Source organism: Macrotis lagotis, chromosome 1 (assembly GCF_037893015.1).
Source record: "Macrotis lagotis isolate mMagLag1 chromosome 1, bilby.v1.9.chrom.fasta, whole genome shotgun sequence".
Classification (NCBI taxonomy): domain Eukaryota; kingdom Metazoa; phylum Chordata; class Mammalia; order Peramelemorphia; family Peramelidae; genus Macrotis; species Macrotis lagotis.
In genome coordinates this window covers 934,210,015-934,233,428 of record NC_133658.1, presented here as the reverse complement: position 1 = coordinate 934,233,428, position 23,414 = coordinate 934,210,015, and the positions used below count along the sequence as shown (strand labels likewise).

At 42.4% G+C, this 23,414-nt stretch overlaps 2 protein-coding genes across 2 annotated transcripts in view; one reads left to right on the top strand and one right to left on the bottom strand.

Moving 5' to 3' along the window:
• The window catches only part of LOC141510149 (uncharacterized), a 207,937-nt gene that overhangs the window by 85,178 nt on the left and 99,345 nt on the right, over positions 1–23,414 (bottom strand). The gene's annotated exons all lie outside the window — the stretch shown is intronic.
• LOC141510193 (uncharacterized) overlaps positions 1–23,414 on the top strand; it is a 73,066-nt gene that overhangs the window by 36,566 nt on the left and 13,086 nt on the right. The window lies entirely within an intron of this gene.

Genomic DNA, 23,414 nt, shown 5'->3' with positions numbered 1-23,414 from the left:
TGGATTTGAGTGGTGGAGTGCTAAGAAGTGCTGTGCCTGAGGAGCTATGTGGGCTCAGTGGTCAGATATAAATTCAGACAAAACAAATGTTGGAATTTGTTGCCCTCTGCTGGCCAAAGACAAATTTCTTTCGTCCTCTTTCTTTGTTCTAACAAAGTCCTGTCTATGAAAGGGAAACTGAAACTTCAGAGGCGGAGGGGAAAGTACAGGTTGCTTCCCTCCTTATTCTTTTTGAGTATATTTTGCTGCTGCAGAGGTTTTTCAGTTTCATGCAATCAAAATGATGGTATCTTGGTAACTACCTCTCAGCCTTTTAGTTAAGAGTCCGTGCCTTCCTGGAGCCTTTCCAACGAGTTGATTTTTCTTCCAATTGAAAAGAAAATGATAGGATCTTCAGCATTCATTTTGAACTTCTTGTGGATCCTGGTATGAGATGTTTATCTAAGGCTCATTTCTGTCATATTCTGTCAAACATGAAGTGGGAGGGAATTGGGGAAATGATAGCAGATTTGGATAATTAACACCATACAGGACAGGTTTATAATTCAAAAACATCTTGACTGGCAACATGCAAGTTCAGAAAATGAATTTTGAAAGGAAAAGATGAGGATACCTAGCTGGATAACAGATCATCTGTGAAAAAAACTATCTGGAGGTCTTTTTGACCTAGCTTCCAGGACAATGTGAGACACTTGTGTTCTCAGGTTGCCAGAAAAACTTCTGCAAATATGGGCTAAACTCACAAAGTCAAAATCTTCAGGAAAGGTTAGGCACAAGAAAAATGGTTCACTTGTCCCCTGTCCTGGCCAGACCACATCTGTCTTACTACATCCAATTCTAGACCTCTTGTTTAGGAGAGCCAAATGTACACTGGATATGGTTCAGCCAAGGACTGGTGAAAGTCCATGAGGTCATGCCATGTGAGACTTGGATGAAAGAATGTTGAAAAGGAAACCATGCAAAGAAGAGCCGTGATTATTCTCTTCAAGTATTTGAAAGGCTCCATTGGTCCAGTATCCAGTGGTCATCCTACTATTTCTTGTCAACCCAAGAGTGAATGGTTGGGTCTCAGACTACTGCTGGCATAGCCTCTTGAGGCTACAGGCTCTTGATGACCAAAAGTAGGTACCCCACCTTCCTGAAGCAGATTCTAGGACAAATAGATGCCTTGGATGGGGAAAAGAAAGGAAGAGGCATTTATCCTAAGTATTTCCCTCTCCCCTTCCCATTATCTCATCAGGTCTTCATAATAACCCTGAAAGGTAGGTATGGTTAAGAGTCCCTTACTGTCCATAGTCTGTGAATAGCATTTTACAGTTGAGGAAACTAAGACAAAGAGAGGTTAAGGATCACACAGCTAGTGTCTAGGGCTGAATTACCCAGGCCTGCTGTTCTATTTACTGCACTGCCTGGCTATCTAGAAGGAGGGGAGGGCTCTCTGAGGCAGTACTGTCTTGGCTCTAAGCCCCAAAACTTATTCAGTGAAGACAGCCTGCTTTTAGTACTCTCTGGCCTTCTTTATTTCATCTGCTCCATGGAGTTATCCCTGCCTCTAGCTCCCTGTCTCCTCAAGAGATCTACAAGCTAGAAAAAATTTTCCCAGGAGACCTTGGGGACTCAGAGGGTAGAATTGAGGGAAGGGAACATACCCATGAGGGAGGTGAGTCAGTCCCTGGATAACTACAATGCATATGAATTAACTTGGAAGAAAGGGGATCCCTTAGTCAACTTGGGAGCAATGCCAGCTCTGAGGGAAGGTGAGAGAGAATCCTTGCCCAACTCTCATAGAAAAAGAAGACAGAACATCAGCAAAGACCTAGAAAGGAAACAAGATTTCACATCATTTCCCTAATGAGACTTGCCAGGATGAGTCAAGTCTAGCTGGAGGACCAAGAACATCACAAGAATGATGGGATGTGACTAATTTTAGCAGCAAATGAGGTCCTGGTCCTCCTTGTATTCAAGGGCTCCAAGATCTGTCAGCACAGAGAACATGTTATTAGAGATGACCCTGACTTGGGGGTCAGAAAGTCCTGGGTTTGAATCTTGCCTTAGGAGTTACCAGCTGTCTGATCCAGGGCAAATCACTTTATCATTCTTAGCTTCAGTTTCCTCAGCTACAAAATGGAAATCGTAGCAGCATTTCCCTCCCCATATTTGCAGGAAGATAAAATGAGACAAGATCAAAGAAACTGGGAAAATGGTGGAGAGTTATTGCTTACAGACTCAGCACCAAGACCATGGTGTCCCTCCTGCCCATACTTACTGTTTGTCATCTGGAGATGTCCTAGATCTGACCTGGCATCACCAAGGGCTTAAGAACATTGACCTGACTGGCTGCAGGGAGGAAGGAGGTAGTTTCCAGAGTAGAGCCTGGTGAGATAGCATCAATTGGCCTCTCCCTGCCTCCTCTCCTCATCCTCTGCTCAACTATGTCCATTCACCAGCCCTAGTCTTGTCCCTGCTTCTTCTATTTAGTGTCTATGAGTCCATTTCATTTTACTCCCCCTCCAATTCTCACCAAGGAGAGAAGGCGGCAGGGACCAGGAGAGCAGGAACCCTAATAAGAGGGTTGAGAAGGACAGCTAGATTTCTGAGAGAGAAGAGTATATCTAGATCCATAAAAGGGCCTCAGATGACCAGGAAGACTCTTAGGTCATTCAGGGGGGTGGTGCCTGAGAATGCTAGATGCCTGGTTTGATGGGGACTCAAGGTCTGAAAATGGGAGATGACCATCACTCATCCTCACTGTGGGGAATAGGGTCACATCCCCCAGTGAGTAACTACCTGGCCCTCTTCCTCCTCTCTTCCCTACTTTCCCTGGAATCTTTTCAGTCTCTAGTACTTTCTAGGAGCCAGGTATTCTACCTGTCACTGAATCCCATTTCTTACCTGTACCCCACTGGAAATTTTCCCTATTCCTAAATGAGAGGGATAAAGAGATCATTGATTCTAACTGATTCACTTTACAGGTGGGGAGATTGAGGTGTAGAGATGCTCTCACTCCAAACCCAGACTCCTGAGGCCTAGGAGGCTGAGGATCACTGAGAGCATTCTTCCAAATTCTCTTTCCTAGGGGATCCCTCTCACCCCAAAGGCAGAACCTGTATTGGCCCCAGGGGGATCACGGCTTTGGGAAGGCTGACTGTCCTTTTCGATCACCAGATTCATCTTATATAGAGTGGGTGAAACCGGAGTCCTCCCAGGAGGGAGATGGGGTCTTCTTTGGAAGCAGTGACAGTTATTGTTTCCAGACTCTTTAGTCTCAGCTAAATGAATGATTCCCTGGAAGTGTGGATGAGTGGTGAAGGAAGGGGCTTGCAAAGGCAATTACTGTCACATTGGACCTGGAGGGGTCTTGAAACTATCTTGATGGTCCACCTTAAGGGAGACTCATAGAGTCCATGGGAATCATTATGATAAGATTAGGCCTGATGGATGAAAAAATTAAAGCTACCTTTACTCATATAAAAAATTACTCTAAGTCATTATTTTTTTTTGGAAGGCAAACGGGGTTAAGTGGCTTGCTCAAGGCCACACAGCTAGGTAATTAGTAAGTATTTGAGACAGAACCCAGGTACTCCTGACTCCAGGGCTGGTGCTTCACCCCTCTAAGTCATTATTGATTAGAGAATTACAAATTGCAACAACTGAGTACTACCTCACTCTCCTCAGCTTGGCCACTATGACCAAAAAGGAAAATTATTGATGTTGGGGGGGGTGGATATGGGAAAAATGGGGCACTAATGCATTATTGGTGGAATTGTGAACTGATCCAACCTTTCTGGAGAGCAATCCGAATTATGCCCAAAGGGCAATAAGATTGTTGTATACCCTTTGATCTCACAATGCCACTACTGGGTCTGGATCCCAAAGAGATCACAAAAAAGGGTAAAAATTCACATATAAAAATATTGTTTTTGTAGTGGCAAAGAACTGGAAAGTCAAGGAATTCCCATCATTTGAGGAAGAGCTGAAGGAATTGTGGGATTATGAATGTAATGGAACAAGATGATTCTATCAGCTCTTGTGAAGGGTGAAGCCTGGAAAGACTTACAGGAACTGATGCTGAGCAGAACCAGAAGAGCTCTGTCCACATCAACTGTAACCTGGGCTGATGCTCGATTATGATGGACTGCCCCCAGAGAACAGCCCCCCCACGTCAGGGAGTCTGAGGGGAGGGGCTGCCCCCAGAGCAGATCAGCCAGTTGGGGGAGAGGAGGGTGGTCCTGGGGTGGAGGGTGGAGGAGGGTAGGAATGGGGGGAGAGGCTTCATGCCAGGAGCCAGGGAATTGACCAGGAAGGAGGGGAGGGTCCTGAGTCCTGACCCAGGCTGTGATTGGAGGAAACAGCCCCTCCTGGGGGCCTCAGGCTGGACAGAGGTGGGGTTGTGTTGTGGAGAGCAGGGGGCCCCTCCCGATGGAGGGGGTCCCTCCAAGCAGGAACTCTGGGAGCTGAGATCTGAGTCAAGCCCTGCCCCCCATCCACAGCCCCTCTAATCTTCTGTCTGCTTCCAGGACCATTGGGCTCCTCCTCTTCCTCATCTGACTTCAAGGTGAGTAGACTGCCAGTCAACAGGAGCTGAGCCTCCCCCAGCTAGGGCCTTGACCCAGCCCCCTCCCCAGATTTACCTTTGGGCCACACTTCCCAGCCTTCAGACTTTGCCCCTTAGGTCCCATGTGCTCTTCCACCCCCAGCTCCCTCCTTCATACACAACCTCTGGAAGGGTACCCAAGTTCTGCTCTCCAACCCCAGGACCCTCCCTGGATGGGGGAACCAGTGCTCCTGCCCCGCCATCAAACCAGTCCTGGTTCCCAACTCCCTTTTGGGGTTCAAAGCCTCAGCCTTCCCACCGGGGGTCCCTGGAGTCCTCCTGAGTATCTAGTCCACCTGCTTCCCAGACTCTGTGCCCCCTGGAGCCCTCCTGTCCCTACCCAGTGTCCCTGAACCCCCCCCCCAAACTGGGCTTCCCATTCTTGGCTCCAGGGCTCCCCATCTTCTCTGGAAGCCCCCCCCCCCCCCCCAGGGCTGAATCCCAGGCTTCCCCTGGCCATTCCCTGGAGGCTCCTTTCCTTAACGTTCTACGCCTTGTCCTGGCTTCCCTCCCTCCTGGAGCCAACTGGTGTCTAGATAATATGGGTGGGTTTGGTGGGGGGAGGCAGAAGCCACAGGGAGGGGGAGCTCTAGATCCAATCTGGGATCCCAAAGCCGCTTCTGCCTCTCTGGAGGAGGAAGATGGGGCAGGGTGGGAGGAATCTTCCTGTTCAGACAGACTTTATTTCAAAGTCTGACCCTCCCTCTGGAGGGAGTCTCCGGCCCCCCCAGGATAGGGCCTGGGCCTTTCCTAACCCCTTCAACCCACCTCCCAGCTCTGTTCATCCCCACAGGCCAGCTCCCTGGCCAGGAGGAGAAGGGATGGACCTAGACCCCCCCCCAGCCCAGCCTGCAGAGGACCCAGGCCTGGCCCCAGCAGGAGGCCCTAGCCCCCCAGCCCAGGTGAGTGCTGTCCCTCCAGACCAGACCCCTATAAGCCATGAAGGCCATGGCCCCAGCCATAGAGGATGCTCTAGGGAACTGGCAGCACCCCAAGGAAGCTCTGGGCTCCTTTGGACTTTGGGCTGGTGTGGAGGTGACTTCTGAGTTCCCCTCTGCAGTCTGATTTCCTGGGAGAAGGGGTTGGGGGGACCAAGTGCAATTTCCTGAAACCAGAAAAAGAGGAGGGCCCTTCCTTCCCTTAGCAGTCATGTTGCAGAGATATTCTGGGCCTGGGTTTCCCCAAGGTCTTAGTTAAAGGTCTCTAAGCAGTGGAGAGGGCTCCATCTGAACTCAGGCTGGGATCAAACAATGCAATAAAAGTTGTCTCTGTTCTTACTTTAAGTAAAGGAGGTGATGCCATGATAAGGACTGTGCTAAGTCCCCAGCCTCACTTTCTCCTCCAGAGCCATCTGGGTCCAGTGGCCAGATAGGAATCAGGACTGGAGATGGCCCTGAATGGGAGGCAGTCAAGGATAAGTGACTTGTCCAAGGTCACCAGTATCTGAATTCAAACTCCTATCATTCAGCCTCCAAGCCAGTGCTCTATCCAATGAGATATCCAAAGGCTTCCCAGCTTTCGTCTCTTCTTTCCTTCTTCTTGATTGACCAACAATGGGGCTCAGGACAAGCCCAGCTAATCACAGGTTGGGCCCTGATTGGTTCAGAGGGAAGAGAAAAAGAAACTCTAAGGGTCTTCCTGCCCAGACTGATTTGTTTTTTATTTTACTTTGGAAAAGAGGCTCTTCTTGGCTTCCCTTCATTCTTCCCTGCCTTCATCACTGAGAGACCCTGAGGGTCTTGTGTGTCCCCCCCCCATTTTATCTCTGTTTTTTTTCAGCTAGGTAAACAGTGGTCACTGTTGGCCTCTGTCTCATGTCTCTCAGACCTGGGAAAGACCTTGGGTCCAAAAAGGCCAAGGATTCCCACTGCCTCCAGGGCCACCTACAGTCACCCTGATGCATCTCTGGCTCCTGGACCCTGATGTCTCTGGAGGAGAAAGTGAGGCTGGGGACTTTGCACAGAACCCTCCCCCTCCCTTCCTCCCTACTTAAATCCTATTCACTTTCGAGCCATGGAATCTCCTTCCTGAGGTCATGATCTCCTTGGAGAAAGAAGAAAAATATCAACTGAGATTCTTTATGTCAGACTAGGAAGATTCCCAAGTTCTGCTTCCTCTCTGGTGTGCCTCAGTTTACTCACTAAGCCCCTTGGATCTCTATGACAGCCCAAGCTCCCTTACATCACGCTGTTGGTCTAGTGGGCAGATGGCTGGGCCAGGAGCTAGAGCCTGAAGGAGAAGGAGAGACAGTCATCTGGGGATGTTCATGAAGGTGATGCTGGGAAGAAAGATGCAGGGTTCAAGGAACTTGGAAAGAATTCACACAGTTTTTGAGCCAGAGGTTTTCAGGGACAGGAAAGTTTCCCCATTACTGTGGATATTCAATTAACAAGGAAATGAAGCAGGAATGGGGCAGATTTCTCAGGGAAATTTAGTAAAGATAAAAAGAGGAGTTTATTCTGGGAGGAGATAGGGTGCTCCCCATCCTCTCTGTGTTCTTGTGTCTTCTATCCCTCTAGCTGGGATAACTTTTGGAGGTGCCAGTGGGATGGGAGCTCAGCTTCTCCGTGTGCCTTCTGTCTAGATAACAAAGGGGCTTACCTGTTTAGATAAGGCAAGGCCAGCACAGAAGGCTAGAGACAACTGTTTGACCTGGACGGTCAGAGGGAAATGGTTATGTATTCCTTGACAGACCATTTTTTTTTTCTGCCTAATATTTCCTCTGCTACAACTTAATGGAGGATGAAAGTCAAACATATGTATCATTGAAAAACATTTCACATCTGAGTATTTGCATGTTTTTAAAGTTTTCAATACTGGAATCAAAATCAAGAATGAAAAGGAAATTAAAGAACAGATGGAAAGTATTCAAGGGCTGTGTGATTTTAGGCAAGTCACTATCCTCCCCTCCCCATCCCAAGCTATGAGATAGGTCAATGAACTTTTTCTAAAGGATCTTACTCCTCCTATCCTTTAGGAGTCATTGGGCAACTTAAGATTGTTCAGCTTTCATAGTCAGACCATGAAAGAGTTTAATGATTTCTCCTCTCATCCCTTGTTTTTGGATAAATATTCCCCTCCTTCTCTCTTCCCCTTTTGGGGCAGTCACCTTGGACAGATGGCTTCCACCTGTAGGTTCAAGGCAAATACTAGTGAAGAAAACTTCATGTCTAAAGTATATTTTCTGACATTTTATTTTAATCTTATATTTTTAAGGGTTACACCTTCCATCAATCAGACTACACCTTGGTACCTTTAGGGATCTTTGATTACTGTATGATCCTCTTACTCATCCATAAGGCAATTTTTAAAAAATCTCACTTTCACAATAGCTTCTTTTTATTTTAAGTAAAACTCCATTTGTTCCCATGCTCTCTCATGTTTTTAATTTGAAAGGGTGCAGTATTTTGTAAAAGGCATTTTCAGCATCTATTAAGATAGTCATATGACTCTTTATTTTTGAAATGATCCATAATGCTGATCAACCAACAAAATGTCCCAGGCTAAGCCCACTTGGTCCTTTTTATGGGCCCAAATGAGTTCAGATTCAATGGAAAAATCAATTGTTTCTGCTTTGGCCAGAATCCCTGAGAATCTTCCCTTCCAGATTGATTTTTTTGGTACTACCCTAACATTTCTTTCTTAACTTCCAAGATTATTGAGAAATCCTGTAGGTCTTGGCCTCCCAGTTAATTTTTTTTTTTTGACAGAGCAACAGTGGTGATTCTTGGACTCTTTGATTCATCTCTCTTCCTTATACTTAATCCCTGGATGGATATTGTCTTTATCCAACTATGACCTGGAAAAAACCTAGCTTTAAAAGGCTATTTCCCATTACCTCCAGGGTCATCTCCAGTCATTCTGATCCATATCTGCCCACTTGCTTAACCTTAGAATCACCTCCCAGTGGACCTGGTCTTCTTAGAAAAGAAAGACAAACAACCTGGCCCACAGCCACCACACTTCTCTCCCCACTGCTCCGGAACTCCCCACCTTCCCTTTCTGAACAGAAAGCCATGCAAGATCAAATGTGAGCCCCAGACTCACTGAAAACTTGGGATGGCCTGGGTTTTGAGGGTCTGGAAGCACACCTCTCGGGAAAATTGGGATTCTAAATACAGTTTGTAGCTGAAAAACACAGGTTTGACTGGACTTTCTCTTAATCAAAATTTCCTGGAAAGTCCAATGTGTATTTACTTTTGATAATTAGATTTTTCACTCAGATCACATTTTCATGCTAACTAGAAGTAATGTTTAGCATTAAGGCTATTGGTTAGGAACTGTAGGATGACTTTTCTACTCTGAATTCAGTAGTGTCAAATGAACAGATGCATGAAGTGATTTCTCAATTTAAGATAATTCAGAATTGATAATTGATTCAAAATTGATAATTCAACTGAATTGACATCATTTCACAGTCTTGTTTCATGTTTTAAATTGGTGCCATTGTTCCTGTTACTATTATGCTTTACATTTTTCTCCTGTTGGGATTTTTGGCACCAAAAAAAAAGTTGCTCTGATCAGCCCTTGGATTATGAAAATGATAAAGTCACTCTTGTTTTACAATGATGCACCTTTGAGCTCCTGAGCCTCACAAGACCCAGCCTTGATTGACCATAGACTTCCTTCCTTGGCTAGAGTTGGTCTGTCTAGGAAGGCAGAAAATAAGAAAATGCCTCAAATTCTATTAAGCTCAGAACTCAATCACTTTAATTAAAAAAGTTACTCTGAGCCAAGGAGGCTGTGAGCTGAGATTACAAAGAAAAAAATTAAACAGCCCCAAAGAAGGACTCCTGCCACTGTGGATAGATCTCTGGGCCTGGGGTCAGGAAGATTCACTGGTATGAAATCAAATCTGGACCCAGTCACTTCCTAGTTGTGAGACTCTGGGCCAGTCGCTGAGCTCTGTTTTCTTCAGGTCCTCATTTGTAAAATGACCTGAAAATGGCCAAACCCTCCAGTATCTCTGCCCAGAAAACCCAAAATGGGGTCCAAAGAATGTGACATGACTGAAATTGTTGTGGGAAAACATGTTGGGCTACAGGTTTCAGGGGTTCCAGAAATGTGAAAGAATCTACTTAATAGACTGACCCACCCAGAAGAAATGTTAGGCACAAAAAGGGTTATATCAGAATTGCTATAGTACATGGAGTAGAGCAGAAGTTAAGGGAAAAAAAGACTAAAGGCAGGAAGCTATTGATGCTCTGAGGGAATGAGCCTCAGCAGCAGCAGCCTCAAGGACATAAGCCATGGAGACAGAATGAGCAGGAGAGGTTACCTGAGAAGCCAGCTCTCTAAGAGTCAGCTCCCTTCTTCAGGGTAGATGCAGTAATAAAGGGGAAAGGAAAGTGAGCCCCCCAACTGAGGAATGAGGAGCTTTTAAAGGGGCAGGAAAAACTTGTGGGGGGGGTGTCAAAGGCTTAATTCTTTCAGGCTAAGGCAGGGATCCATTGTTTTATTAAGAGACAGGCAATTATGGGGAGGACTATCAAACTTGTACAATATTATCTGACAAATTGTATTCTCCTGGATTGTAAGCATCTTGAGGGCAGGACAAGGTTTCCTGCATCCTGATCATCATCTTCCTGAGTTTCTAATTAACATCAGAGATATTCAGGAAAAAAGGTTATGATTTATGTATAGGTACAGGGGGAACCCTACAAAGTTTTAGGGTGGTTGCAGTCTGAGTGTCAGGATATGCAAGGGTTCTAGGCTCATTTTGGGAAGCAAAGATCTAACAGTTTGTTATCCTATTGGGTTCCTGCCACTGTTATCCTGTCCTTGCAGAATCTTCCTGTTGGAGGAGAGGGGTCCTCTCTCTATTTGTTAGAGACAGTTCACCTCAGTGACTGTTACCAATTCAAGGTCTAATAAAAGGGAAGACTTTCTCCAGGCTGTTTCTCAGAGAAAACTGCAAGGAATGTTACAAAACTTATATTCTCAGAATAACAAAGTCATCAGAGGCTATTTTGAGAAAGAAGTGATTGTTTTCTTTTTTACAAGGATGAGATATGATACTGTAAGAATGACACATTGATTAGTCAGACTAATGCATCACAAAAGCCAGGATGTCTTCTCTTTGTGTAAGCCAAAAGATGCTGGTAGAGAAAGATGAAACTTGGACAAAAGGAAAGGTGATTAAAGAAATAACTGTGGGGACAGCTAGGTAGCACAGTGGATAGAGCACTGGCCCTGGAGTCAGGAGTACCTGAGTTCAAATCCAGCCTCAGACATTTAATAATTACCTAGCTGTGTGGCCTTGGGCAAGCCACTTAACCCCATTTCCTTGCAAGAACTTCAAAAAAAACCCAACCTCTATTTGCCCATTGCCTTGAAAAACTTAAAAAAAAAAAAGAAATAACTGAACAGTTGGTGAGCTGAATGAAGACCCCTCTCTAACCATCACTTTGCCTTACCAACAGAGGTCAACAACTAGCTTCAATTAGGCAGGGGTTGACCTGGGGTCTAAGTCCTTGTCCTATGCCCCTGCTCAAGGAGATTCATGCATATCAGAGTTCATTTCCCTATATTCATTCATTAGGAGGATGAACAGAGCAGAGAAACAATTTAGGGGTGAAGCTGTCAATAAGATTGTGACCTGGCCAATGATAGGCACAAAGGGGAGGAGCAAATCTTTCAAACTGCATGTAAGAGTGGACATTGTCATAATTCAGGGTCTTCTTTCATTAGGGAGGAGGTCCTTCTTTGCAAAGAAGATTAAATACATACCTCTTGGCTTAGTATTTATAATGACAAGCCACTGATAACATTATGATGTACTCTACTATGGAAGACCCAGAATTCTTCTATTTGCTTTCTCCCTAACATGCACAGTATCACAGGGCCAGATGGTTTGGGGGAATTGCAGCTTTAGAATCTAGTTGGAGGTCTGCAGGTGTTGCTCCCTATATGTCCTCCCGGCTTTTTCCAAATGAATTTTGTTAGGATTTTATTTAACTCTCTAAAAGCATCTCCTTCATAATTTGATTAGTGAGGGAATTAATTCTTGATCCCGTATTTTATATTTCATTTTACTCAGTAATTTTATTCAGGAATCATATCCTCTAATTTCTGTGAGAAATCAAAAAGGCTTCCTCTTTGTCTCTGAGAGAAGCTCAGGTGGGAAAAAGTTCACTCTTTTGCTCTCAAAGTTGCTCCAGTAATAAAATTGACCTCAGATCTTCTTCATTCTCTGGTGGTGGAAGATGGCTGAGAAAGGCACTTCAGAAAAAAAAGTCTGGAGCAGCTTCTGATGGCCGTGAGTGAATGAATCAAGTAGAGTTCAGTTATCAATAAGAGGACTGCCTTCCATTAATGGGAACCCACACTATGAATATGAAGATGACTAACTCAAAAGGGAGCTACTGAAAAATTCTTCCAAGTCTCAAAATATGGACCAGAGCAATAAATTCCTCATTTGCTCAGAAGTAAAATAATAGAACAAAGGAAGTGAATTGTATTATGGATTATAAATAAATCATAAATCAGATAATTTTTTAAATTCAATATATTTTATTTTTACTAATTGTGTTTAAACCATCTAACATTTTTTTTTTTACTTTTTGAGTTCTAATTTCTATCCTTCCTTCCCTACCATTCCTCCTACTGGAGACAGTGAGAGATCAGATCTAGAATTTACACATGAGTCATTTTGTACAAGAAGATTCAAATATAAGGAAAGAAAATGAAAAGTAGCATGCTGCAATGTATTTAAACAATATTAGTTCTTTCTCTGGAGTCCCTTGAATTAATCTTGGATCATTGTATTGCTGAGACTAGTTAAGTCATTCACAATTCATACAATTGACTTCTGGCTAAGATGGCCAAGCGAAGACAGGCACAGTTCTAAAGTCTCCTGATCTCTTCCCCATCTATCACATGAAACAAACCTCTTAAAAGAAATCCGAACCAGGAAACCCAGAAAGAAAAGCCAGGAGATGGAGCGGCTAGGTGGCCTTGGAGTCAGGAGTACCTGGATTCAAATCTGGCCTCAGACACTTAATAATTACCTAGCTGTGTGGCCTTGGGCAAGCTACTTAACCCCATTTGCCTTGCAAAAACCTAAAAAAAAAAAACAAAAAGCCAGGAGAGGAAAATCTACCTCAGCATTTGTCTCCCACAGCAGCCTTGGCTGAGTACAGGCAGGGTTAGGGTGAGTCTGAGCTCCGAGGGAAGATCAGCCAGATCAACAGCTGAATTGGAACCGGGAGTCTGAGGGCCCGAGAGCTGGACCTGCTGGATCAGCGGTGGGGCTGGACGAAGGGGTCTTGGGTCCGCGAGGAAGCAGAGGCACTGGTGTTGGGGCTGTCCCCCTGGATCTTGGGGAAGGGGCTGCCGGGAGAGGTCTGGTGCAGGACAGCTGCGGACACCATCCCTGGGTCCTCAGGTCTGAGAAACTCTGAGCCCACGCCTCCATTGCACTGAGGCCTCCTCCCAAACAAATGCAAATTATTTCTGCCTCAGGCCCAGGTGTGTGAGCAAAAGAACCAGCCCAGCTGAGGAATCACCTCAGTCCAGGGTAAAGCCCACCATTGATTGAAGGCAAAACAATTCAATAGCTCCAATTCCCTCCCTCAAGCAAAGGGAGAAGGCCTTGCAACCAAGGTCACAGACACCCCAGAGAGGGCAACCAGCACCTCCTACTGGCCGGCAAGAGAAACTGAACTCAGTAAAGCCTTTAAAGATCCCAAGCCCAGGTGAACCAGCCCCACCCAACTCAAGGTCTTAGCATAATGAAGAAGGGTCAGTGGAAAGGTGGATCCATAGAAAAATTCCTGGAAGGGAAAGACCCCAACTCAGAGAGACCTGGAACATCTGAGGAGAATACAATCTGGTCTCCAGCACAGAAAGACTTCCTTGAAGAAATAAGGAAGGAGTTTAAAAATCAACTGGAAAATTTGGGGGAGACAATTAATACCTTGCAACAAGAAAACAAAACCTTAGAAAGTACAATTGGACAAACACAAAAGGAGAATAAATCTCTCAGATCATCAATTGGACAATTACAAAATGAGAATAATTCTCTCAGATCCTCAAATGAGCAAATGCAAAAAGAAATTAATTCTCTCAAAACCTCAATTGGTCAAATGGAAAGCTCTTTCAAAAGTAGAATTGACCAATTGGAAAAGGTTAATGAAGAAAACTCCTCCCCCCAAAAAAATAATGGAGTCTACAGAAACTAATGACTCCACGAGACAGCAAGAGTCAGTTAAACAAAATCAAAAAAATAGAAAAAATAGAAGCAAATGTGAAATACCTCATCAACAAAACCACTGACCTCGAGAATAGATCGAGAAGGGGAAACCTGAAAATTATAGGACTTCCTGAAAACATTGAAGAGAAAAAAAGCCTGGACTTAATATTACAGGATCTAGTGATGGAAAACTGCCCTGACATCATGGAATCAGAGGGCAAAGTAGTTATTGAAAGAGTACATCGATCCCCACCAGAAAAAGATCCTAAAAGGAAAACACCAAGGAATGTTGTGGCCAAACTCCAGAACTATCAGATAAAAGAGAAAATCCTGCAAGCAGCCAGAAAGAAACAATTTAAATATCAAGGAGCCACAGTAAGGTTCATACAGGACCTGGCTGCATAAACTTTAAGGGATCAAAGGGCCTGGAACGAGATATTTTGAAGAGCACGAGAGCTTGGAATGCAGCCAAGAATCTACTTTCCTGCAAAGCTGAGCCTTCTCTTCCAGGGAAAAAGATGGACATTTAACAAAATGGAAGAATTCCAAAAATTTCTGATGAAAAGACCAGAGCTAAACAGAAAATTTGGATATCAAACAGGAGGTTCAAGAGACACATGAAAAGGTAAAAAAAAAGGGGGGTGGGGCAGTAAAAGGAAAAAAAATGCAATCCAGCAAGTTGAAACTGGCTATATCCCAGCATGGGGGGGGGGGGGGTAGAGACGCTCATAAATCCTGAGAAATGTAACTCTAATAGAGAGAATATACCTAGCCAGAAATGCTGGACATCCATGACCTATCCATGAGACTGATATCTAATGGGATGTAACTGGCTTTAACTCCACTGGGGAGAAAGACTCTAATAACTCTCAGGAATTTGGACTCTATTCAACAGAATATACTGAACTAGAAGGGACAGACACTCAGAATTTTCTATGACTTAGAATGATCTAAAAAAAAATAAACTACCTCCCTAAAAAGGGGGACAGGAAAGAGACGGGGGAGGGAGGGGATTGAATGGGACAAATCTCATTACACTAAGAGGCACAAAAAAACCTATGGTAATAGAGGGGAAGAAGGGAGTAGAGGAGAAACACCTGAATCTTCTTCTCATCAGACTTGGCTTAAAGTCAACCTACACATACCCAGTTAACTTATAAAACATCTAACCTTTCAAGAAGTAAAAGGGGAAAAGGGGAGGGGGGACAGAGAAAGGGAAGGGGAGGGGAGGAAATAAGGGGAAATAACAAAAGGAAGGGAACAGGGAAAGGGGAAAGAAAGGGGAGGGTGTGATATAGGAGGGCAAAAACACTGAAGGGGTGGTATTCAAAAACAAAATACTCGGGAATATGGATAAAGGGGCAAGAAAGGAGGAAAATGCAAACAGAGGGAAGATAGCACAGAGGGCAATAAAGAATTAGTAATCATAACCTTGAATGTGAATGGGATGAACTCTCCCTTAAAATGTAAGCAAATAGCAGAGTGGATTAAAAACCAGAATCCTACAATATGCTGCTTACAAGAAACTCATTTGAAGCAGAGAGATACATATAGAGTAAAGGTAAAAGGTTGGAGCAAAATATATTTTGCTTCAGCTGAAGTAAAAAAAGCAGGGGTAGCAATCCTTATCTCAAACAAAGCAGCAGCAAAAATAGATAGCATTAAAAGAGATAAGGAAACTTTATCCTCCTAAAAGGTACCATAGACAATAAAATCATTTCAAAATTGAATATATAAGCACCCAGTGGGACAGCACCCAAATTCTTAGAGGAGAAGCTGAAAGAATTACAGGAAGACATAGACAGCAAAACTCTACTAGTAGGAGACCTCAACCTCCCGCTATCAGATCTAGATAAATCAAATCATAAAACAAACAAGAAAGAAATTACGGAGGTAAATAGATTGTTAGAAAAATTAGATATGGTAGACTTATGGATGAAACTGAATGGGGATAGGAAGGAATATACCTTTTTCTCTGCAGTACATGGAACTTATACAAAAATTGACCATGTACTAGGACATAAAAACCTAATGATCAACTGCAGAAAGGCAGAAATAGTGAATACATCTTTCTCAGATCACAATGCAATAAAAGTCATATGTAATACTGGGCCAAGGAGATGTAGACCCAGAGCAAATTGGAAACTGAATAACTTCATCTTAAAAAATGAGTGGACCAAAAAACAAATTACAGAAAGAATTAACCATCTTATCCTAGATAATGATAATAATGAAACAACATACCAAAACTTATGGGATTCATTCAAAGCAACTCTCAGGGGATATATTATAGCTCTAAATGCTTATATGAATAAATTGGAGAAAGAGGAAATCAATGAACTAAACATGCAACTAAAAACATTAGAGAAAGAACAAATCAAAAATCCCCAATCAAATACCAAATTAGAAATTTTAAAAATTAAAGGAGAAATTAATAAAATTGAAAGCAAAAAACTATTGAATTAATAAATAAAACCAAAAGTTAGTATTATGAAAAAACCAATAAAATTGATAAACCTCTCATCAATTTGATTAAAAAAAAAGAAAGAAAACCAAATTGCTAGTATTATGAATGAAAAAGGTGAACTCACCACCAATGAGAAAGAAATTAAAGTAATAATTCAAAATTATTTTGCCCAACTTTATGCCAATAAATTTGATAATCTAAGTGAAATGGATGAATATTTACAAAAATATAAGTTGCCCAGGTTAAATGAAGAAGAGATTAAATACCTGAACAACCCTATCTCAGAAAAAGAAATTCAACAAGCCATTATTGAACTCCCTAAAAAAAATCTCCAGGGCCTGATGGATTCACAAGTGAATTCTACCAAACATTTAAGGAACAATTGGTTCCAATCCTATATAAACTCTTTGGAAAAATAGGGAAAGGTGGAACTCTGCCTAACTCTTTCTATGAAACCAATATGGTACTGTTACCTAAACCAGGAAGAGTTAAAACAGAGAAAGAAAATTATAGACCTATTTCCCTGATGAATATAGATGCAAAAATCCTAAATAAAAACTTAGCAAAATGACTACAACAAGTCATCACTAGGATAATACATTATGATCAAGTAGGATTTATTCCAGGAATGCAGGGTTGGTTCAATATTAGGAAAACTGTTAGTATACTCAATTATATCAATAACAAACCTATCAGAAACCATATGATCATATCAATAGATGTTGAAAAAGCTTTTGACAAAATACAGCATCCATTCCTATTAAAAACACTAGAGAGTGTAGGAATAAATGGACTGTTCCTTAAAATAATTAGCAGTATCTATCTGAAACCATCAACAAGCATTATACTCAATGGGGAGAGGCTAGAGGCATTCCCAATAAGATCAGGGGTTAAACAAAGGTGCCCATTATCACCACTACTATTCAATATTGTATTAGAAATGTTAGCATCAGCAATTAGAGAAGAAAAAGAAATTAAACAGAAGGAATAGAGTTGGCCAGATGAGTTGAGTCAACAAAGGAGTAAAGGCGGGAGCCCATTGACTGACTGTCAGCTGCTTAGATTTATTTTTATAGTCTCAGAATCATATCAAACAAGCAAACTAAAATCATTTCCTTGGTTACAAAAAGTGTACAATTTTCATTATTAATCATATGGTTTATATGGTTACGAGTCTGATCATGTAGTGCTTACAAGTGTGATTATCAGTCATGTAGTTAATTTTCTTGTCCCTGCTCAGACCGTGATGACCTCAACCTGCCTGTTGCCTAGTTTGTTGCTGCATAGTAAAGTTATTAATTAAGCAGAACTTTCCTGATAATAATCTTTGATATAATTTGTTTAATGGAATGCTTTTATGTTTTTGTGCCACATATGTAATGTTTTCCGATATGCTCCCTTGACAACTTATAGTGAGGGTAGTTATATTTGTCCACCCCTCTGTTGACTCCTTCAATAACCAACTTTCCTTTCAGCCTTTGTTGGTAGGCGCTACGGTTTCTATGACTTTTTATTCTTTCCCAATAAACTAAGGGTGTTAGAGTTCACATATTGTTCACCTATTCTAACTATTCTCTTACCATCTTTATCATATATTCCTGTGTATGATAAGGGGGGAAAACTGTTAATTTCCCTGGAATTCTATCTGACCCATCTTGTATCTGTTTTCCCTGTATATATTCTGATGTCTCCCTGGAACTCCCAGTGCTGTATTTTCCAAAGATTTCATAATGTTGAAGCCTTTTGTATGTCTCAGGAAGAAGCAATCCTGTTAAATTTGGACAGAGTTCATAATCTGTTTTATTCAAGGAATTTCTCTGAAATCCTTCCTTTATAGTCATTCCACTATTAGGGTGAGTAAGTTTTGTAATTAATAATAGCCCTATAAATATGGGTATACATGGAATCCCTATACATATTGAAGAAGGAAATGTTGTTCCATCAGGAAGTGTGACTGCCCTGAGTCTTCTTGCCGAGACTGTGTCAAACAGCTTAGAGACCCCGGCTCCCAACAGTTATAGTACATGGATACTATGGAATACTATTGTTCTATAAGGAATCATAAATGTCCTAATTCTAGAGAAGCCTGGAATGACTTATGGGATCTGGTGCTGAGTGAAGGGAATAGAGCCAAGAGAACAGTGTCCACATCAACAACAACATTATGAAATGAACAACCTTGATGGAAGCAGCTCCTCCCTGGAGTCCAGAGCTAGGACAACTGTATCTGACTGGATATGTATTAGATTATCCCCAACCATAGGAAGAAAAACAAAAGAAAAGAAAACAAATGGCAAAAACAACCCTTCTGAATCTGATGAACACATTATAAAAGGGATCTCTTATGTATCTCTTTCCCTTAATCCGAATTTTGTACACTTCTCTTTCCCAAAAGAAATACTCTCCAATTTAACAGTTTTCTTTTTTAACCACAAGAGGGAGACCTTTCCCATCAAAAACCTCCCAGCCCCTTTTTAAAGCATCTTGAGGGTAGGATGTACCAAAAAAAAAAAAAAAACATAGCACTTGTTTCCCAAAGCTCCATCCAAAATAAAAATACAATTTTTTCATTATTAGACTTAACATTAAAACAAATTAGAGAATTAATAAGCCCTCTCCATAAATACCCTTCACAAATCTTTCCTTTCCTGTGTTTTCTTTTTCCCAAAAGAAGACTGTAAATATCCTGATAATATAATTATATATTATTCAGTATCTTAGACTCCCAATTTTCTTCTCATTCAATTAATCCCAAGTATATATATTTCTTCTTGGTAACACAATATCACTTCCCTTCAGCTCAAAGGGTTTCAATAGAGCTCAAGATTTCGAACCAATATAAAAATCTAGGTTATTTAATTCCTCCCATTCTGAACAAATTTTGTCAGAATGTAATAACACTAATTCCCCTCTTTTAAAATCCTCAGTGATTCCTAAAACTCCAGTTCAGACATGGGTCAACCTTAAAAACAGAGTGAGAGTCAGGAGTGCAGCACTTTTAGATCATGTGTTCCCAGCAGAGGTACTTATTAAACGTGATATGCTTTTGATAAACATGTCTCCCAGCCTCTGGTTTTTATATTTTCTTTCTCTCACCTCACTTGTAGCTGATTTCCCCTTTATGGCTAAGCACTTGAAGTCTTTTGTCCTCTCCCTTCTCTCCACCAGTGAGGCGCTCCTCCAGCTGAATAGGTTAAAGTCTTAACAAGATAGATCAAACCACCAGTTGTGAGCCCCCACCCCTTCCCCCAACCCAGGGAGAAAACACAGGGTCTTTCCCGGACAGTCATGAGAATAAGAAATCTTCCCTTCATAACTTCTCGATCTTAATCATTTCCCTTAAAAGTTCTTTTTCTCCAAAACTCTCCTGAACCATAGCTTTTTCTCTTTAAGAGTCCTCCCCCGCTCCCCATTTCTCTATCTCCACACACAAGTGCCCAGCTAGGGAGGGGCTGAATTCCACAAGGAAGATGCTGCAGACCTACTTCCTCTTCCCCCACCTTCTGAAATGCCTTGGGCTCAACTCCTAACTCCCTCACAGTTTAAAACTTAAATTGTGTCACCAGACCCAGAAATAACTAACCCAGACCTTTTACACAAGATAGACTACAGGAAATATATACATCTCCCTTGGGACCACACTCACATTGGATCCAATTGGCTCCCTTCCTTCTGGCTACCAGCCATGAGACTCCCTAGCCTCCTGAGTCCAGCCTCTACTTTCCCCATAAGTGGGCTTAGACTTTCGGTGAAATTCCTAGATAGGGAAACCCTCTTTTTTCTTTTTCTTCCCCCACCCCCAATCTTCTGGCCTCTCCTTCAGGATAGATCTCCCTCCTGGAGATGTTCTAGCCAGCCAGGGTGGTTCTGGCCATCACTCACCACCTTGGAGATCACCCCTTACTGTGGTTCTTACTCCCTCACCCCAGATATTTTAATCACTTGGCTCTGAAACCAAGCCTGTCTGCCCAGGAATCTCTGAGATCTCCCTGGCATAGGAAAGAATGAAAGAGTGCTTGAAATCAAGCTGTTTGTGTGCCCTATTTTCTTGTGTTCTGGGAAAATATAGAAAAGATTTACATTACAGTATCGCAGAAGAACCCTCAAATTGTCATAAATGGCTCATGAATATTTAATGAATGGTGAAAATTTTTTTTTTATGAAGACATCTTTGCAAGCCAATCCACCTTTCAAGGGGAGAGGGGCACTGAAATCGGAAAAAAAAACTAGGACTCATGCACTTTGAAAGGCTTTGTTGCTCCCCCTGCATGCCAATTATTAGCTGGGGTCACAAATCTAATTGATCCATTTGCTGCCATACAGTTTCCCCACCCTGCTTATTATACTAATGAGCACCAGGGAGGGAACAGTAAACTCCTTGAGCATGTGTAAAGGAGAAAGACTCAGACCCTGGGTTAGCTCACAACTAGGTGGGGCAGACCTGATCTAATCTCAGGTTTTAATCAGGTTGAGGCTAAATCTTTTGTCTTAATTCACAATAGGTACCTATAGACAACCATACCAACTGACCCAGATCATTGTAAACATTGTAAACATTCTCATGGGATTCGAACACCCCATATTCCTCACATTTCCCTTAACCCTAGTTCCTCATACTGAAAATAATTAATCTGTGAACATGTTTATCATGTACAAGTGTATATGTACAATATTAACCTAGGAGGGGGTGGGAAGGGAGAGTGGAAGAAAAATACACATATGCATGTGGATAAATGATGAAAAACTTTCATAACATGTATTTGGAAAAAAGGAAAATATCAATTAAAACAAACAAAAACCCCAAAGTAATCATAGTTCAGGAGCAAGACAGTCAAGACATCTGCTGATGGCTCTAGATGCAGTGGATGATCTTGACCTCTTCAGTGTCTATCCAAAATCAAAATCTGCTTCAGCTGCTTTCATGACCATTGGAACAAAATGTTTTCATTCACCTATTCCATCAGGGTAAGACTTCACATGTTTGGAGTAGATACCCCCTGACTCAGTGACAGATTTGAGATACCCTTGGTTACTTCAACCTGGTTTAACTCATCTACTGAAAGAGTCTACTGGAGTGTGACCACTGTGCATGTTACAGTTTCTTGAAGGCACAGGTGAGAGTAGGTGGTCCAGATAGACATCAAAGGTGAAAAATAGCCCTGAAAAGGGCTCAGCAGCCCTCACCCCAGAGCTACCAGTCTTCCTTGAACACCAACCTGTACCCCTTGGAATCAAAGAGTGATGTGCTCAAACCTGGCCTGAGAGAAACTGAGGGGGGAAGGACTAGATTGAGAAGAGACTTATGGCAGGCAGATCAACCAGCGGACTCATATAGTCTCCTGGGAGTCTAGGAAACCTGCAAGGTCAATCTAAAGCTAGAGGGGCTTCTGATAGGGTGAAGAAGATAGCCCATTGTTTTGTTGTACAATATAAGGAGTAGTCTCCCAGCTCCAGAAGATACTTTGATATTTTTGACTGGATCTTACCCACCCTTCTCAGCTCTCTTCACATTGATCTCTTCAAAAGGAGGCTTTCTGAAATAAGGGAATTTCCATTCACTTGTAACAGAAATATGAGTTTAAGACATTCTCTTTTGACAATAAGAACAAAACCAGCATATGTTAGCTGGGAGTGGGGACAGGAAAGGCTATAGAATGGTAAAAAAAGGCTTCTGTCCTTAAGGAGCTGGTATTCCAACAGATAACATGGAGCAGTTATGAAACAGGGAGGACAATTTTCTCAATTGCAGATAAGACAGATAGGATGAAAGGTGTTATCTCCTTTATGCTCAGAAAACTAAATCCCAAATAAGTAAAATGACAGAATATTTACAGACATATAAATTATCTACATTAGTAGAAAATCAAATAAAATAGCTGAATAGACCTGTTTTAGAAAAAAGAAATGGAAGAGACCATCAATAAACTCACCAGTAAAAATGAACCTATGTGGGTTGGTGTATAAAAGATTATTAGTGGATTCAGGGGTTGGAGACTTATCACCTGTTTGGCTTTACCATTCTAGGTATTTTCAGTGCTTCTATATGTTTCTCTGTGTACAAGATGATTAATCAATCCCTTCTGACCTGACTCAGTCCTTGAGAATGTGATCTTCCTGAGGGGCTGGGGTTGTGTCATTTCTGAGACCCAATTTTGGGTTGTCTTGGTAGACATGCTGGGGGGCTTTGCCATTTTCTTCACATGCTCAATTTACAAATGAGGAACTGAGGCAAACAAGGGCAAGTGACTGGCCCAGGGTCACACAGCCAGGAAGTGTCTGAGTCATCACAATGAGTCTTCTTGATGCCAGGCCCGGGGCTCTGTCCCCTGTGCAAGGTGGCCCCTCTTTGAGGGGAGGGAATGTTTCATTTTTCTTTGTATCCTTAGTATGTAGCCGCCTGTCTGGTTCATAGTAGGTGTTTGATAATGTTTATAGGTTGCTTAAGAATTGAATTTACATGTTTGAGTTCCCAATTTAAGAGTATTTGAGACATTTCCTTATTTTCTGCATTGCTAGATATGGCAACATCAACTTTAGTCAAGGTGCTGTACCCCAAAAAGCTAGTCAGAAACCAAACAAAATTTAGAAGTGGAATTCTTTATTTACCCAGGGGTTATTAAGCCCAAATCTAACAACCCCAAGAATCGAATGAGCAAGGTTTTTAATAATACTTCAAGGGGTGGGGTATCGTGAGCAAGCAGGGTACAGAAACAGAAATAGCAGTTAGATAGATTTCCTTGTCACATATGTGACATAGTATAGATAGGAGGCCAATAAAAGCCGGAATGGGGTCCGGGTCTAACATGTTTCCTGTGGTACAGGACAGTCCGGTACCAGAGAGAGGGTCAGGGTCTGCCTCAAGTACCAGGGAGACTTAAGTGGGGTGGAGTTTACTATCTCACAGCTCCAGCTGCACCTGGGGCAGGGGAAGCAGTTTTAGGAGGGAGTAGGAATATTGCAGAAACAGCAAAAGGATTAGGTTGACAAGAACAGGTGAGCCTCAGATAAAATTTATGATATATCTCGTGAGTCTCAGGGTCAACCATCTGAGCCCTGTCAGACTTAGGAGTCTTAACCAAACTGTATTTCTGGGGAGTTTCTCAGGACCCAGAAAAGTGTCAAGGGTCCCCTTTACACCGTATTACTATTGTACTTCAAAG